The sequence below is a fragment of the Anastrepha ludens genome, chromosome 6 (assembly GCF_028408465.1).
Source record: "Anastrepha ludens isolate Willacy chromosome 6, idAnaLude1.1, whole genome shotgun sequence".
Lineage (NCBI taxonomy): Eukaryota > Metazoa > Arthropoda > Insecta > Diptera > Tephritidae > Anastrepha > Anastrepha ludens.
Window position 1 is genome coordinate 84,716,523 of NC_071502.1, and position 6,366 is coordinate 84,722,888.

The following is a 6,366-nucleotide window of genomic DNA, read 5'->3' on the forward strand; positions in this document are numbered from 1 at the left end:
TGGGTCCTTGGCCGAGGTCCTCCTATTTGTGGCGTGCGTATTGATGTTGTTCCACAAATGGAGGAACCTACAGTTTTAAGCCGACTCCGAACGGCAGATTGGAACCTGCGTTCTCTCTGTGGATTCCGAATGGTAGTCACGCACCAATCCATTCGGCTACGGAGGCCGCGTTTCGATATGGTGGAGTAAATTTGTAGATCATCAGCGAAAGCCAGAAATTGTGAAAAGTGAAAACATGACCTCATATCATTCAGAAAACTTAGAAAGAGAAGTGTGCCGAGAAGGAACGCCAGATGATACCTGGAAAGGACGGGAAGTTGCGTTTTTCAGTGTAACTGAGCATGTCCTACCAGATAAATATGATGCTATCCAAGTTGGGAAAGTGGAATGGAATCTAAAATACGCTAATTTAAATTTATTGACAAAACTCGCGTGACCACTGTCAAACTAAATACAATTTTTTTCAGTATTCATTTCATAATGGAAAGACTTACGCCTCAATAACGTTTACAAGTCGTGCAATTATATTAGGAAAATCGACGCTCTGTGAAAAGTGTCCATCGCGTGCTCAGGCCAACTTATGATGATGACCGACGAGGCCCATTTTTAGCCTAATGGCTACATTAATAGAGCTGAAGAGCAACCCGAAGTTATTCAAGAACAACCTCTACATTCATTGAAAACAACCGTTTAGTGCGGCCTATAGGCACCTCCTCCTATGGGCTGGAGGAATCATCGGCCCATATTTCTTAAAAGACGAGGCTGGCGTCAATGTAACAGTGAATGGCGAACGCTATCGTGCCATGATAAACGACTTTTTGATGCCGGAAACTGAAGCCCGTGATCTCCACAACATTTGTTTTCAACAACAGAGTGCGCCTTCCGAATTCGTTGTGATATCAAGCTCCGAGAATTTACACACAAAGGAAGGGGACTAACTTGCTTCTGAAGAGGAAGGAAGGAAGGCGAAAGCAATAGAAAAAAACGTTCCCACGGCAGTTGGTACTACATTACCGGATCAACCCGGATTTACATCCGGACAAGGACTACCACTTCAGCAGCATTCCCCGTACATATAGAGATAATGTTTATGCAGCTACAACAACAAAAAACGAAAAATTATACGTGGACACACACTTTCTCGCCACGGCATCATCCACATAAAAACACAAAAACTGCATTTCGAGGCTTTATATTCATTTGTGCTTTCACTATTTAACACGCAGCATTTCGTTTTTATTAGTTTGTAATGATAATTTCACAGTTCTTGGAAGGTGCAGTTGCTTCGACTTGCGCTAAATTAATCACCCTTTCGGAGGATTTATAATATTTTCAAATGGCGTCGTACGTCAATTATATTTGACACTTTTGAATTAAACAGCTGCAGTATACAAACAGACAGCAATGGTGGGCGTAAAGATCCAAATAAAGATTTCCATCACTCAAAATCATTTTTTTTTTATTCCGTGAAAACAAAATTGTATTTGGTTCGAAATTTCTGCGTAAACAGCGCGGAATAAGCTGGTGCCTTGTATTGTTGAAAAACTTGTGACTAGTCGATTCACAGTTCGTCTCGTTTTTTCATTCTACATCGTAGCTTTGACTGCCATTCGGTTAGTCACGGCCCGAAGCTCACTATGAATATGAAATATCAATTGATGATAAAACAGTTTTGTTTTCAAATAAGAATCAGCGCTCGACGAGCAATGGCACATCTACGACTACATTGTTGCCTTAAAAATTTTTCTCATACAAATCATCTGCTGTTCACAGACGTCATAAAACTTTAGGTCCCTCTATTAAGTAGGACAACCCTGCAGTTGCAATACCACAAATTGGAGGAGAAGAAAAATATATAACGAAGGATGCGCGTAAAGATATCTGCAAAGTACAGGCGCAAGCAAAAGCTATTCAAAGGTTTAAATTTTTAAAGTCAAAAGTCTACTTATAAAGAGTAAATTTTATAAGTATTCGCTTCTGAAAGATTTAAATTTTAAGGCCGAAAGTCTACTTATAATAAAACAATTTATAAGAACCACTTACCGTTTATAATTCTTTAGACAGATACTGTATGTGCACATGCTAAAATATATAGACCTAAATATGAATATGTGCGTGCACATAGGGGTACGCATATATGTAAATGCTCCATTGCATTAACGGCAAGACAGCCGCGCACATGTGTGGCTGGCAATACATACGTACATATATACATATATAGATGTGATGGTACTTGTGAAGTGACAATGATAATGAAGACTCTTTAGGGGCATCAGTAGTGCCATTGAACATTTTTTTTTTTTACGGCAGTAAATAAAATTGTAAGCTGCTGAAGTTAGTAAGTTGGTGTTTCAAGTATTTATATTGAGAAATGTATTTCACACTCCATATTAAAATTGGTTGCATTCATATACTTTACTTCCCACTTACAATAAAATGGATCATAGCTGAGTAATAACATATGGGATGAAAAGTTCCGGGTCTACCACATAAATGACACTAGTTTTATTGCATTCACTACCTTTTCAGTTAGTAGTAACCTTAAAAAGGCACCTTTTAAAATTTCATGATTCTCCATTCATTAGTTCGTGAGTTATTGTGCTGAGAGTGAAGCTACTTTTGTTATTTTCAAAACAATGGATCAAGAAGAATTTCGTGTTTTAATTATATACTGCTTCTTGATGGGTGAAAATACCGTTCAACCGAAGCAATGGCTTGAAAAGTGTTAAGAGGACTCCGCTCTATCAGAAACAACAATAAAACAACCTTAAAACTTGGTCGTAGACCCACTGATGATGCACAACGCAGTGGTAGTCCAAATGACACGTCCTGCGGTAGCACTAGAAAACACTAAACCAACCCATAAAATCGTTTTGAATGATCAAAAAGTGAAAGTGCGTGAGTTCGCTGACATCGTGAAGATATCAGAAGAACCACTTGTCTTTTAATTGCATGAGCATTTGACTATGAGAAAGCTCTATTCAAAGTGGGTGCCGCGTTTGCTCACTGTTGACCAAAAACAACTGAACCACAAAACAATCAAAACAATAGCTAAACTTCATGAATTGAACTTCGAATTGTTCCCACCTCCACCGCATTCGTCAGATTTGGCTCCCAGCGACTACTGGCTGTTCGCAGCAGTGTTGCCAACGCCAATAAATCTGAGTCGCTAGGGCCAATATCAAAAGTCGCTAGAAAGTCGCTAACTCCCTCAGGGGCGGATCCTTCGTTCTGAGAGATGCACAAGAGGCCAGCTGTGGACTTAAAATTTTTAGATTAATAATAATTAAACCAATAATACCAACTCTACTGAAATTTTGAGATCAACGGAAGTTAGTTTCAATCTCCTAAAATACTGCTTTTTTGTCAGAGGTAAATCCATTATTTAAGCAACCTCGAGATATATTTAAATATTTTATTAATATATTTACTTAAAATGAATTAAAAAGCAAGTAAGATAGATAGATTGTTTCACGTACGGAAGATAATAAAATCCGTGGATTCCCCAACCGCATTGCTCTTATGTGATCTGTGGTAAAAATAATTTGGTTACTCATTACAATTGGGTGAAACAAGGTGTAATTGAATTGGAATATATTTTATTATTTCTTAATACAACGTATGATTTTTGTTAATTTCATAAACAATTTTAAGGTAAAAATAAATTTAAAATTTCAATTATAGATCGATAATTTATCAACGATAACACACCAATAGGTAGTATTTTATCTATAGTCAATAAATTGTTACTCTAGAGTATGGAAGGTAAAGGGCATTCACGGGTAACCAAGTTGACAGAAAAGTATCTATTGCCTAAAAAAAATATCTATTGCCAAAAGTCGCCAGATAAGTCGCTAAATCGTTTTTGTCGTCAAAACTTTTTTTTTTGTCGCCAAGACTCAAGCAAAAGTCGTCAGTTCTAGCGACAAAGTCGCTAAATTGGCAACACTGGTTCGTAGACCTAAAAAATGCTCGCCCGTAAGAAATTTCGCTCGAATGAAGAGGTTATCGCTGAAACTGAGGTCTATTTTGAGGTAAAAGAAAAACCTTCTACAAAAGTGGTATTAAAATGTCAGAGCGGCGCTGGAATCATTGCGTTGTCTTCATAGAAATTACATTGATGAATAAAGCTAATTTTGAACAAAGAAACAAGTATTTAAGTTGGAAAAACGTATTTTCGTTGTTAGCCCTGGGACTTTTCAGCCCACGTGTTACATACAGTGAGTCATACGAAAATTCATTCGATATTTAATTTTTTTTTTTATTTTGGAAGATGTTGATTTTCTTATACATAGCACTCGAAGTTCTTAAGGACCAGCTCATTAAGATAAAAAATTAAAATTAAAAGAAAATTGTAAAATTTTTTGTATAACGGTACAATTATAATTTAAAACAGTACAGAGATTTTTATAAATATTTACTTATGTGAAAAATATGCTTATCAAGTAAGTAATCCGTAACACAGCGTAACTACTTAGAATTTCTTTTACTAAGCTACACTTATTGTTTAATGGAAAGTTTTTATTTTAGCTCACATAATGAGAATACTATTCTTATAGTGTTTTCTTTTCTCGAAAACAGTGTCACCTCGTTATACGGCAACATTACGAAAATGTTGCCATACACGCTAGCGAAAATGTGCATATTTCATAAGCGAAAAGCATAAGAAAAATTCTACTCTTCTCAAATTACACTAGTCTACAAGGAAAAGTATCCGAAATAATTTAAACTAATATCTGCTTCTCTGTCCATGCAAAATTCGGATTGATAACTAAAATTAATTTATTAGTTTGAGTTTTCGAGATATCCTAACCTAAAAGTGCAAAAAACCCCATTTTTGCCCATATTTGAGGTTATGTAGCCTTGCAGATATTTTCTTTCACCAAAATTAAAGGATGGCATCTTTAAATACAATCCTTCTTTTTTCAAATGGCGTTTTGTTTGCTCAAATATCATTTTTTTTCGCTGAGATATCGCATTTTGAAATTTTCATGTTTCGAAATTTTCCTACACCTGAAAATCGATTAAGATAACATAGACATGATATATTCGATTACTAATTTTCTTGGGTTTGAGGGCCTGAAATATATGGATTAATAGTATGTAAATTTGGAGTTTGTGGGAAAGCCTGCTTGCGGTTATGTGGGTTAGCCTGCTCGCGGTATGATAGGGGTGGTTTCTAGGGGTTAGGGCTGTGTGTGACTCGGTACCCAAAGGTTAGATAGTGTAGGGATGTGGTGAGTCAGCACACTTATGGTGTGAGACAAAATTTTAAGAAAAATAAGACTCAATTCAAGAAAATTAGTAAGCGACTATATCATGTCTATGTTATCTTAATCGATTTTCAGGTGTAGGAAAATTTCGAAACATGAAAATTTCAAAATGCGATATCTCTGCGAAAAAAAAAAGATATTTGAGCAAACAAAACGCCATTTGAAAAAACAAGGATTGTATTTAAAGATGCCATCCTTTAATTTTGGTGAAAGAAAACATCTGCAGGGCTACATAACCTCAAATATGGGCAAAAATGGGGTTTTTTGCACTTTTAGGTTAGGATATCTCGAAAACCAGAGCTGATAGAGCAATTCTGAGGCCAGATTTGGATTCAGCGCATCATAAACCTTCGGAAATATATAGTCTGGTTTCTGGGTCTGAATGTTGGTTAAATTTTGTCGGCCTGTGTTATTTATATAATGAATATAATATTTATATACTAATAGGTCTATTTATAAGTTCGTGCGGTTTTACAACAGATGGCGTAACTTGATTATTATTCCATCGATCCACATTTCCAAACATTCATTGGAGAGCCACTGTCGTAAGGCACAAACGTCAGTATAAGTTTTTTATTTGAAGCGTAAACAACAATATTTTTACCACACTTGAAAATGTCGAATTTCGTGCCAAATAATGTGTTTTTGCGGGGAATTCTTCTTCATTATTTTAATATGAAGAAAAAAGCAGCCGAAAGTCATCGTATCTTGGTGGAAGTTTATGGTGAGCATGCTCTATCTGAGCGAACGTGCCAGAAGTGGTTTGCACGCTTTAAAAGTGGTGATTTTGGCTTGGAAGACGAAGAACGCGAGGGTGCGCCGCCAAAGTTCATGGATACCGAATTGGAGGAATTGCTCGATCAAGATCCGGCTCAAATGCAAGAAGAGGTTGCAAAAACTTTGGGAGTTGATCAATCAACCATTTCCAAACGTTTAAAAGCCATGGGAATGATCCGAAAGGTAGGCCATTGGGTGCCGTATGAATTGAAGCCAAGAGACGTTGAACGCCGTTTTATGGCATGCGAACAACTGCTTCAACGGCACAAAAGAAAGGGTTTTTTGCATCGAATTGTGACTGGCGATGAAAAGTGGG